The 12,146-nt window shown below is 42.3% G+C and overlaps 1 pseudogene; it reads left to right on the top strand.

The window, feature by feature from the left end:
• Positions 1-7,133: 7,133 nt before the first annotated feature.
• LOC106590846 (somatostatin receptor type 5-like) lies at positions 7,134-10,480 on the top strand (annotated as a pseudogene).
• The last annotated feature ends 1,666 nt before the right edge of the window (positions 10,481-12,146 follow it).

Consider the following 12,146-nt stretch of genomic DNA (forward strand, 5'->3'; position numbering starts at 1 on the left):
TATGAACAAAAACATATTTTGCAACACATTACTGCAAGATATCCAATTGTCCACCCTGTTACGTGTACATGGATGACAGGGTGCACAATAACAGGGTGGACATTGAGCTAAAATGAACAACTATGCTCCAAGTGATCGTGATGAAGCTAGGATAATGGCTGCCACTTGAAAATGTATTTGCATTGTTTGACAAATATATTTTGAAATTATGAAATTCGATTAACGTCTTTTGTATTTTTGCTTAACAGGGTGGACACATCACCAACATATAATGATGAAAATGTAACAGTATGAAATCTAGATACCAGGTTCACCACAGTTGTTTTCCCGCCAAGGAAGTGACATAATTTCCTGTTTGTGATGTCATTGTAGAAAATGTACATTTTCTTAACGTGCCAGTGACCACAATGAAGAATCAACAGAGTGGACAATGACTTTGAGGATGTACAGAAAATAAATAGTCAATATTCTTATAAAAAGTGCAGCATTTAACATAAGACTATACATAAGATACATTTTATGAAAAAAGTTAGAAAATTGTAATGAATACTCAGGGAGAAAAAGGTGTAGATTCACACACAGAGCGCGGCAGGTGTTTATTTTGCCTTCGCAGAAGGCAGGAATCGTGGGCACAGGCAGGCAATGGTCATACACAGGCAGGCAAACAGGCAGGTGAATGAAAACTAGGACTGAAGGCTATAACTGGTTCTCACAGACGAGCTAGGAAAAGGCTTAGTAGAGTCAAAACTAACAATACCTCACAAAAGCACAAACAGAATGAACTGAACTAAATAAGGAGCTGATGAGACCAGGTGAGAAACGAACACAGGTGAAATCAATGAAAAAAAATGAAAGACAGGGCTACGTTCCAGAACACAATGAAACAGAACACAAGGTTGACTAAGAAAATAAATACATAACCTTACAAAAATGTTGAATTTTTTTTTTATGTATAATTTTATTTTTTATTATTCTCTTTGAAGTTGATTGAGCAGCACTTGGGACATTGTAAAATGTCCTCCTTCCACTGAAATAAAATAGTCTAAAATGTATAAAATGTACTTTGAAGTCTATGTCATTGTGCTTCTATTATCATGAAGACATACACACATAAAGATCCTTTTGAAATTTGATCCAGTGTATATTTTTTATATACAATTTTGAATGATTTATCTTGAGGACAAAAAATAACACTTTTAGTGATATTGACCCAACACACTACAAGTGAATTAGTCAAAATACTTATGACAACTTCAAATGGGGACACATAAAAGTGCTTTCATTTCTAAATGGTAGAACGGATAGGCCTATGTATGAAAACACCCGAAAATAGAATGTTGCATAGTGTCACCTCAAATTAAACATTTGATCTCAAATCTAAAATGCTGGAGAATACCAAATTAAAAGTTTTAGCTTCACTGTCTAAATAAATATGTATAGGAGAGCGTATCTGAGATAGACTAGACTATCTCTCCCTCTTGCTCTCTCTCTCGCTCGTGCACATGCCGTGACCCCATGTGCGCGCGCGAGACCATTGTGGTTTATCTCGTTATCGCAGCAGCCCCAGTTAAATTTGAGACCAGGATACTGCTCGTGTATCAGACAATCAGTTAATCATCGTTCTTCGAAAGGGACTAGAAAAGGGACTAGAAAGGCACTCGAAAGGGACTAGAAAGAAGAACTACAATTCTCAGATCCTCCACTTCCTGGTTGACTTTTTCTCAGGTTTTTGCCTGCCATATGAGTTCTGTTATACTCACAGACACCATTCAAACAGTTTTAGAAACTTCAGAGTGGTTTCTACCCAAATCTACTAATAATATGCATATTCTAGTTTCTGGGCACATTGGGTACGTTTTTCATCCGGCCATGAAAATACTGCCCCCTACACCGCAACAGGTTAACTAGGCAAGTCAGTTAAGAACAAATTCTTATTTACAATGACGGCCTACACTGCGCCACCCTATGGGACTCCCAATCATGTGATGTAAATGAAGCTGAAAAGTACCCAGGGCCTGGCCTTGGCTCCAAGTTAGAGCAGGTCAGCCGGAGCCATGCCCCAGTGAGACACGGGTGCCGGCCTGCTTAGATGGAAACAGAAAAGTCTGAGCCTATTTGGTGAAACACCAGGATAAATCCTCAATGGAAACTTGGCATCAGTCAGCCAGCCACTCACTCAGTCAGTCACTCTCTCAATCACTCTCTCAATCAGCCAGCCAGGCAGTCAGTCAGTGTCCCTCCTCTTCCCATTCATCTACATTAGTACACATCTGTTCCTATACAGACTGAGTGCTCAGAGAGAGAGACAACAGTGAGATGTGGTAATACACACGCCACCACCACTCTCCGTCACTGCAATTAGCAGTTCTGTTCTCTCTCTCTCTCTCTCGCTCCATCATTTTTTCTGTCGCTCTCTCTCTCTTTTACCTCCCACCCCCTCCTCTATATATTTTCTCTCTAGCTCCCTCTTGTTTTTTTCTCTCCCGCTCTTTCTTTCGTTCTTTCTTTCTTTCTTTCTTTCTTTCTTTCTTTCTTTCTTTCTTTCTTTCTTTCTTTCTTTCTTTCTTTCTTTCTTTCTTTCTTTCTTTCAATCTCTCCCTCCTTTCTCCCTGAGATTGGCCATTTAATGTGGCTGGTAGAGATTAGACTACTACCTATTGTGCCAGTTGTACAGTGGACCCCCCTAAAAAAACAGATAGGCAGAAGGTGGAGGAGTGAGTGTGTGTGTGTGTGTGTGTGTGTGTGTGTGTGTGTGTGTGTGTGTGTGTGTGTGTGTGTGTGTGTGTGTGTGTGTGTGTGTGTGTGTGTGTGTGTGTGTGTGTGTGTGTGTGTGTGTGGATGTAGGTGAAAACACGCTTTGGTGATGACATTTCACTTCCTTATGTTATAAAGTACATTTTACCAAGACAAACATGATTCTTCATGTTCTGCATCGTCCAGCGGGGTCTTTCTCTACCATACCATTAACATTATATCCTAATATTCAGATGTCGTAACCTAATACATCGCATAATAAGCATTAGGCTCTGTCGACAGAGCAGTGAAGCTTTATCGCTGAAAGTTTTGAGGATTTGACATTTTGTGGTCATTTCTTCCAAGTTGTTTCCCCGGGTTGTAAAGAGCTAGATTAGCAGGAGCTGAAATAACTGTAAAAGGCTTTGACAATAAAAAGCTTGGGGTACGCTCAGTGTTCCGTTGACATTCCACAGAGATATGCTTGTTTTTGTGAGAAATCTTCAAATTACTAAAATATGAAAGTACTAGATGTCATGTCTCAAAATCGATATCTATCTTACCTCTGTATTGTTTTATGACCTCTTGATTCAAGAAGAAAGTTGACTAGTTCAACGGTGAGCCTGTCAGTTAGCCTTAATTCTCTCACAGCATCCAGCCTAGCTGACACCACGCTATTCTCCTGATTTATGACTTTCTTTTCTCATGCCGCCATTGATTTATTCAGCCTCCTACATGGGTAAAAACACCAATAACTTTGAAACAGATTATGAAAGAGAAATTAGGTTTGCACCATTGGTCTTCTCATAGGATTATCTACACAATTAACAACAGATTAGTTTTTGATTGGACACTCTAGTTATTCCCCTTGTATCTTTCTCTGTGGAGGGTGGAGTGATGTCACTTCCTTTATCTCTAAGAGCCTCTCTCTGTGGAGGGTGGAGTGATGTCACGTCCTCTGTCTCTAAGAGCTTCTCTCTGTGGAGGGATGTCACGTCCTCTGTCTCTAAGAGCCTCTCTCTGTGGAGGGTGGAGTGATGTCACGTCCTCTGTCTCTAAGAGCCTCTCTCTGTGGAGGGTGGAGTGATGTCACGTCCTCTATCTCTAAGAGCCTCTCTCTGTGGAGGGTGGAGTGATGTCACGTCCTCTGTCTCTAAGAGCCTCTCTCTGTGGAGGGTGGAGTGATGTCACGTCCTCTATCTCTAAGAGCCTCTCTCTGTGGAGGGTGGAGTGATGTCACGTCCTCTATCTCTAAGAGCCTCTCTCTGTGGAGGGTGGAGTGATGTCACGTCCTCTATCTCTAAGAGCTTCTCTCTATGGTCTAATAGATCTGAGTTCTGTGCTGTATGAGTGGTATAGACTGTAAGGTGCAGTAGAGTGCTGTTGAGCATTAGAGTCCATTTTTCTTTCTTTCTTTCTCTCTCTAGCTCCTGTGTGGCGCAGTGGTCTAAGACACTGCATTTTAGTGCAAGAAGCATCACTGGTTCAAATCCAGGCTAAATCACATCTGCCTTGATTGCGAGTCCAATAGGGCACAATTGGCCCAGCGTTGTCTGGGGTAGGCCGCCATTGTAGATAAGAATTTGTTCTGAACTGACATGCCTAGTTAAATAAAGGAAAAAATAATGTCACCTTTTATTTAATTATTCTTATTTACAACCTCCTTTCTTTCATTCTTTCATTCTCCAGTGACCATCACCAATTACATCTTCTTTTACATCAACTGGTATACATTTTTGGACTGAAATGGAAACAACATGATTTACAATAGGTTTTTTACCCATCAGCGTGTGTTTGAATGGTTTCTGTATTGGAGCAGCATATAGGATGCGTGACGTGTCTGTTGTGTGACAGTTTATGGGACGACCTCTGGGAAAGTCTTCTTCCAGCACACCCATGTATGTTTAAGGCAAACATCTGGGAGGTCAAAACCTCAAACTGGACCAATCCACATCTGAGCTGGCCATCATGTCTCCATCTCTCATGTCATATCAACATCTCTCTCTCTCTCTCTCCATATCTCTCTCTCTCTCTCTCTCTCTCTCTCTCTCTCTCTCCACATCTCTCTCTCTCTCTCTCTTTTGCTCCTCTCTCTCTCTCTCTCTCTCTCTCTCCCTCCACATCTCTCTCTCTCCATATCTCTCTCTCTTTCTCTCTCTCTTTCCCTCCATATCTCCCTCCCCTCATTCTGTCACTCCTCATCTCTCTCTCCATCTCCATTTTTCATCCATCCCCCCATCCCTACCCTTCCTCACTCCCTTGTTCCCTTGTTCAGCAGTTAATCACCAACAGTGTTGTAGATGTCATGCCCTGTTCTCGACATGAGCGTCTGGGTTGCGTCCGCTAATAGAGAGCCAATTACCTACCATTACTGCAGTACGGGAGTGTGTGTGTGTGTGTGTGTGTGTGTGTGTGTGTGTGTGTGTGTGTGTGTGTGTGTGTGTGTGTGTGTGTGTGTGTGTGTGTGTGTGTGTGTGTGTGTGTGTGTGTGTGTGTGTGTGTGTGTGTGTGTGTGTGTGTGTGTGCGTGTCAGTGCGTGCATCCATACAGTGCCCACTTTATTACTGCAGTACGGGAGTGCGTGTGTGTACGTGCGTGTGTGCGTACAGCGTCCACTTTATTAAGGAGCGATGATGGCGACTACAAAAACAACAAGTTGTGAACAGATTAGCCCGGCGCCCACGCCTGTCCAGGTCCTGTATATGTTGTTGTTGTGTTCTGGGTCTTTCTCCATTAACCTCGGCTGATGTTGCTGCTGGGGTCTGTAGTTCATGTAGTTCACAGTTAGAATGGGTAACACTTTACTGTGGTTGTCCTATGGACTAAGCATTCATAAAGCCTTTATGAAACAACACGTTATAACATTTGTCATAAGGACACCTAAAGTAGGGCCATATAAAATCAGCAATGCTGAGAACGCAGACGGAATCACGGAATCCAGAAATTAAAACGGAATTCAACAATATAAAAAAAGATATTCAACTAAATGTACTGAACTTAGTAGGGAATCAACTAGATGTATTGAACTTAGCAGGGAATCAACTAAATGTACTGAACTTAGCAGGGAATCAATTAAATGTACTGAACTTAGTAGGGAATCAACTAAATGTACTGAACTTAGTAGGGAATCAACTAGATGTATTGAACTTAGTAGGGAATCAACTACATGTACTGAAATTAGTAGGGAATCAACTAGATGTATTGAACTTAGTAGGGAATCAACTAAATATATTGAATTTAGTAGGGAATCAACTTAATGTATTGAACATAGTAGGGAATCAACTAAATATACTGAACTTAGTAGGGAATCAACATAATGTATTGAACATAGTAGGGAATCAACTAGATGTATTGAACTTAGTAGGGAATCAACTTAACGTAAATTAACTTAGTAGGGAATCAACTAAATGTATTGAACTTAGTAGGGAATCAACTAGATGTATTGAACTTAGTAGGGAATCAACTTAATGTATTGTACTTAGTAGGGAATCAACTAAATGTATTGAACTTAGTAGGGAATCAACTTAACGTAAATTAACTTAGTAGGGAATCAACTAAATGTATTGAACATAGTAGGGAATCAACTAAATGTATTGAACTTAGTAGGGAATCAACTAAATGTACTGAAACTGTATTAAGTGTATTATAAGCCATGAACAGAATGCATCAGTGATTCTTATTTCCTGCAACTTTCTGAAGAGGCAACAACAATGCCCTGTCTGTGTGTGTGCGGTGCGCGTCTACCGTTTTGTGTAGCCGTTAGCGATGACGCTAGTGAAAAGTCTTCTGGTAGATGGAAAGGCTTTTCCAAAAATGTTCTCAATTAAATGTTAACTACAAAGTAGCCTATGCTTAACTGGCAGAGCTTTATCAGGATTATTTGCATCAATCCAGTGGGTATTTGTTTCACATATGTGCTACAAAAACACAGCTTAATAACAGCCCCTTGCTGGTGCCCCACTGGAATTAAAGAGTAACTGCACCCCAAAAATGACAAAAATCAACAAAAATCAAGACCTCAAAAGTGGTTTCCTGATGTGGTTTAAGCATTGTTGTGGACTTTTCTATATTTAAAAACAGTGTGACTTTGAGAGGGAAAACCTGGAAAACTGGACAAAAATGGACACCTAGAAAAACTGAGAATAAAAATATTAGTTGGTTATTTTCTTTGATTGTTTCTCATGTCCTGTAGTGTCTTGGATGCTTTAACAGAATAGCATTGTTGTTTTGAGAGTGCATAAAGATATCAGTATTTATTCTCTCACACACTGACTTCTCCTGCTGTCTCCCAGACAGGTCCAGTTGCTACGCACTGAAGTCAACCTCAACCCACTCACCCATACACCACAACCAACAACATATCATCACCTCTGACCTCCATTGAGCTTGTCCAAGTGCCCATGGCCATCTACCTCCCCACAGCCGCCCCCTCAATGCCTGAGCCCAACACCTCCACCTTCCCCCTCTCCCCTCTCCTCCTCCTCACCCCCGACAAAAGTGACGACCCTTTCTTCAATGGATCCTACCACAACTGGACCAACCCTGGTGGCGGAGGCGTGGGGGGTTTCCAACTCACTATAGAAGGGGTCCTTATCCCTCTCATCTATGTAGCAGTCTGTGTGATCGGCCTGGTGGGCAACACATTGGTCATCTACATTGTTTTACACTATGTGAGGACTGAGTCGGTCACTAACATCTATATACTCAACCTTGCCATCGCTGATGAGCTATTCATGCTAGGTCAGTGTTTTTTTTTAAGTGGTTTTATTGTTTTTTTCAAAGTGTTGTTTATTCAACTCTGTTTTTAGCCTTGTTAAACCAGCCTTATTTTGCAAGCTCACATTCTGTTTCACTTGAAATTACACCAACTATGACCGCAGTGGTCAGTCTGCTTTTTGATTATTTTACTGTATTTCTTTCATTTGATTATTTTACTGTATTTCTTTCATTTGATTATGTTACAGTATTTCTTTCATTTGATAATTGTACTGTAAAGTGTGTTGCAGTTTTAAATGCACTTCAAATGCAATGTAACTGTGCGGTTTTAATCATTTTTTAATTCAAATCAAATCAAACTTTATTTACCACATGCGCTGAATACAAGTGTAGACTTTACCGTGAAATGCTTACTTACAAGCCCTTAACCAACAGTGCAGTTCAAGAAGAAGAAAACGTTAACCAAGTAGACAAAAATAAAAAGTAATAATAAAAAGTAACACAATGAGAATAACAATAACGAGGCTATATACAGGAAGCACCGGTACCGAGTCAATGTGCGGGGTACAGGCTAGTTGAGGTAATCTGTACATGTAGGTGGAGGCGAAGTGACTAATTGCACTGTCAATATAGTTAGATTTGATTTGACTTCCCCTAGGTCTCCCCTTCTTGGCGGTCCAGAACGCTCTGCTCTCTTGGCCGTTTGGTTCTCTCATGTGCCGTGTGGTCATGACTGTGGACGCCATCAACCAGTTCACCGCCATCTTCTGTCTCACGGTCATGTCCATCCCATACGGTCGTCGTGGTGGAGGCGACCGCACGTGGCCAAGGCGGTGAACGCGACGGTGTGGGCGGTGTCGTTTGTGGTGGTGCTGCCCGTGGTGGTGTTCGCGGACGTACTAGAGGATGATGGGAACTGTAGTATAGTGTGGCCTGAGCCACCCGAGGTCTGGAAGGCATCGTTCATCGTGTACACGTGCACGGTCGGGTTCTTCGGACCGCTACTCGTCATCTGTCTCTGCTACCTGCTCATTGTGATCAAGGTCAGAATGTAGGACTACTTCCGTACTTAAGGGAAAATATTGCTATTTTACACTGCTTGGGAGGCCTGTGTGTTATACTTAGACTGAACCAGTATGTCCTTTGGGAGGAAACATCATTGATTGGTAACATAGACCCAGGTGTTGCTACACATCCGTTGTAACATGAAATAAATGTGTTCTGATGTCTTTGTCTCATATTATCACTGATATATTTATACTTCCCTTAAATCAGACAGAAATTGTGAGGGGCATTTGTTTTGAGGGGCGGGACCGCTTGCCCTCTTCCAGGGAGCCCTTCCTTGTGCGGTTCTCAACTCCGGCCCTGACCTGTTACATCTGACCTGTAACATCTGACCTGTTACATCTGACCTGTAACATCTGACCTGTTACATCTGACCTGTAACATCTGACCTGTTACATCTGACCTGTTACATCTGACCTGTAACATCTGACCTGTAACATCTGACCTGTAACATCTGACCTGTAACATCTGACCTGTAACATCTGACCTGTAACATCTGACCTGTTGCATCTGACCTATTGCATCTGACCTGTAACATCTGACCTGTAACATCTGACCTGTTACATCTGACCTGTTACATCTGACCTGTAACATCTGACCTGTTACATCTGACCTGTAACATCTGACCTGTTACATCTGACCTGTAACATCTGACCTGTAACATCTGACCTGTTACATCTGACCTGTAACATCTGACCTGTAACATCTGACCTGTTGCATCTGACCTGTAACATCTGACCTGTAACATCTGACCTGTAACATCTGACCTGTAACATCTGACTTGTAACATCTGACAACAAACAGAAATGCATCAATATCTTTAATGTTTGGGTCAGGAGCTGGAGGGGAGGAAACACTGGAAGTGGGTCTCTGTCAGTGGAGGCTACCCTACAGTAACCTACCCTACAGTAACCTACTCTACATGGTCCTACCCCACAGTAACCTACCCTACCTACAGTAACCTACCCTACATTTTTTATATTGCTGAGGGGAGTGGGTCTCTGTCAGTGGAGGCACTTAATTGGTAAGTGTGTTGAGATGTTTTAACTGCCAATAAAGTTGAATTGTTTTGTTTTGATTCGAAGGTGCGCAATGCGGGGAAACGGGCCCGGCCCACCTCCTCCCAACGCAGGAAGTCCGAACGCAAGATCACCGCATGGTGGTTGTCGTTGTAGCAGTGTTCGTGTTGTGCTGGCTCCCATTCTACGTCCTCAACATCGTTAACCTGCTAATCCTGTTACCGGGTGAATTCCGGGGGCTGTACTACTTTGTGGTGGTCCTATCGTACGCTAATAGCTGCGCTAACCCAATAATTTACGGATTCCTGTCCGATCATTTTAAGAGAGGGTTCCGGAAGGCTCTTTGTCGTTCTTTGATGAGGGTGGAGAACCACAAGAGGGAGGCAGCCACCGAGCTGCAGCGCCCTGCAGAGCTCTGGAGGGGAATTGCACCTGAGCCACGAGATGGCCTGGGGGTCATCAAGTCTCATGAAGGAGGGGAGGAAGAAGAGGAGGAGGAGGAGGAAGAGGAGGACGGGATAGAGATGGAGAGAAGAGAAGACACCACTCAGATGAGAGAGAACTGCAGGATTGCACAGAACGGGAACGGAGGACAAGTTGAGAGCTCCAGGATCTTGTTCACACTGGGGGGAAAGGTGGAGACGGTACCCCTGGGGCAGAGGGCTAAAGCTGGGGAGGTGGCTGGGAAAGGCCCAGGCTTAGAATTGGGGCCTACTGTCGCTGTCTCCACTCTTGCCAATGGATCAAAGAGTGAAAGTAACAGGTCACTTCCAGAGGAGACAGTGGAGAAGAGCACCAAGCTAGAGATCAGCTACCTGTAACTCATAAATAAGATTTTTCCCAATGTCCATACTAGTATACCACTGATACGGACAAGTCTTGCTGAGACTGAGGCTGTCCTAATATGGACACTGTACAGTGTATAGAATGAGCGTGAAGCTGCCCCTAGAGACGCTGATCTTGGGTCAGTTTTGCATTTTCCCCACTCATGGTTAAGGATTGGGGGAGGGGAAGCTGATCCTAGATCTGTACCTAGGGGAAACTTTACCCAGGAGCTAGATTGCATGTCTGTACAGTGACTCATTCTAAGTAGTGAGCTACTGTGTCGATTGGAACAGAGACATATGGATTGTAGCGACATTAACCCAACACCTAGCAACCTTGTTAAGAGGTTTGGAGCTCTTGGGGTAACAATTAAGGTGTTGGCTTGACGGTCACTGGACCTGGGTTCAAACCCCAGTTGGGCTAACCCCCTAGTTCGCTAATGTATCATTCAAATTGACACTTTTGAGTATCAACTTACAATGATACCGACTGCCTTGCCTCAAATTCCAAGCTTTTTGCCAAAAAATGTATGATCAGTTATTTTATTGGGCTGATAATCTGCAAATCTTTACGGGACACATTTGAATATTACTCTTAGTGTGCAATGTAAATATGTACAGAAATGTTTGAGAATCATAATACAGTTTTGAATAGGCTAATCAGAGATGCACACAAGGAGAAAAACACATACTATATTGTCAGTATTTAAATGATGTATCTGTGTTACAGTTTCTTAGTGCAGTATTTTTTCAACAGTAGCCTTCAGACAAAGTATACAAGTCTCATGATACCACTAAAATCACAGGGAACGAACTGTTCCCTTTCATCCAAGAACAGCATCATTTAACAGTTATTATAAATGTCACAGAAGGCTATTTCAATAAGAGTTCATACTGCCTCTGTCTGAGGCTTTACAATACAAGTGCAAATTAGTGTCCTTGCGTTGAAAGCGAAAGCAAACAGACATCTAGTTCCATTCTATTGCTATCTCACCGCGCCCCAGGTGGAACGTTTCATTTATCAGAATGAATGGAATGGAATCATTAAAGTGAATGAATAATGTCACTAAACGTACCTGCACGATTAACACTCATACATATTCATGATGACGGGAGTCGAGTCGATTAAATTATGGCGGATGGTATATCAAAGAGCTGTGCGACCTCTGATATCGACCTTCGGTTAATTTGATTGGCGTCCAGCTGAATATCTTCTGAGCGACGTTGTGGTGGACATTGTTGTCGAATGCTATTTTGTTTGGGGGGAATGTTATTGATTTTACCTTTCAGACAGATGCTGTTTATGTGAGTGAAGCAGCTGAACCATTAGAAAGCAGTTGGCCCTTGGAACTAAATACCTAATGATAGATATTTGCAGAGCCATATTTGTAGATATTTAGATTGAGATAATATGTTTCTGGGTAGTTGCTTAGGGACACAGCTGTTTTTCTACGGAGCAGAGCTATACAGTATTTCTTTGTATGTACTGTATGTAGGCAGTACATAGTGCCATATTCAATAAGAGAATTGATCAAATGTGGCCTTTAAGTTCACTTTGTATCTGAACATAATTGTTTTGTAGCTGTAGCCTGGATGTTTTGTCATGTTGTTTTCCGAGCCTCAACAAGGTGGACTCTACAAGGTGTCAAAAAATTCCAGAGGGATGTTGGCCCATGTTGATTCCAATGCTTCCCACAGTTGTGTCAAGTTGGCTGGATGTCCTTTGGGTGGTGGACCATTCTTGATACACACAGGAAACTGTTAAGCTTGAAAAACCCAGCAGTGTTGC

This window comes from Salmo salar, chromosome ssa02 (genome assembly GCF_905237065.1).
Source record: "Salmo salar chromosome ssa02, Ssal_v3.1, whole genome shotgun sequence".
Lineage (NCBI taxonomy): Eukaryota > Metazoa > Chordata > Actinopteri > Salmoniformes > Salmonidae > Salmo > Salmo salar.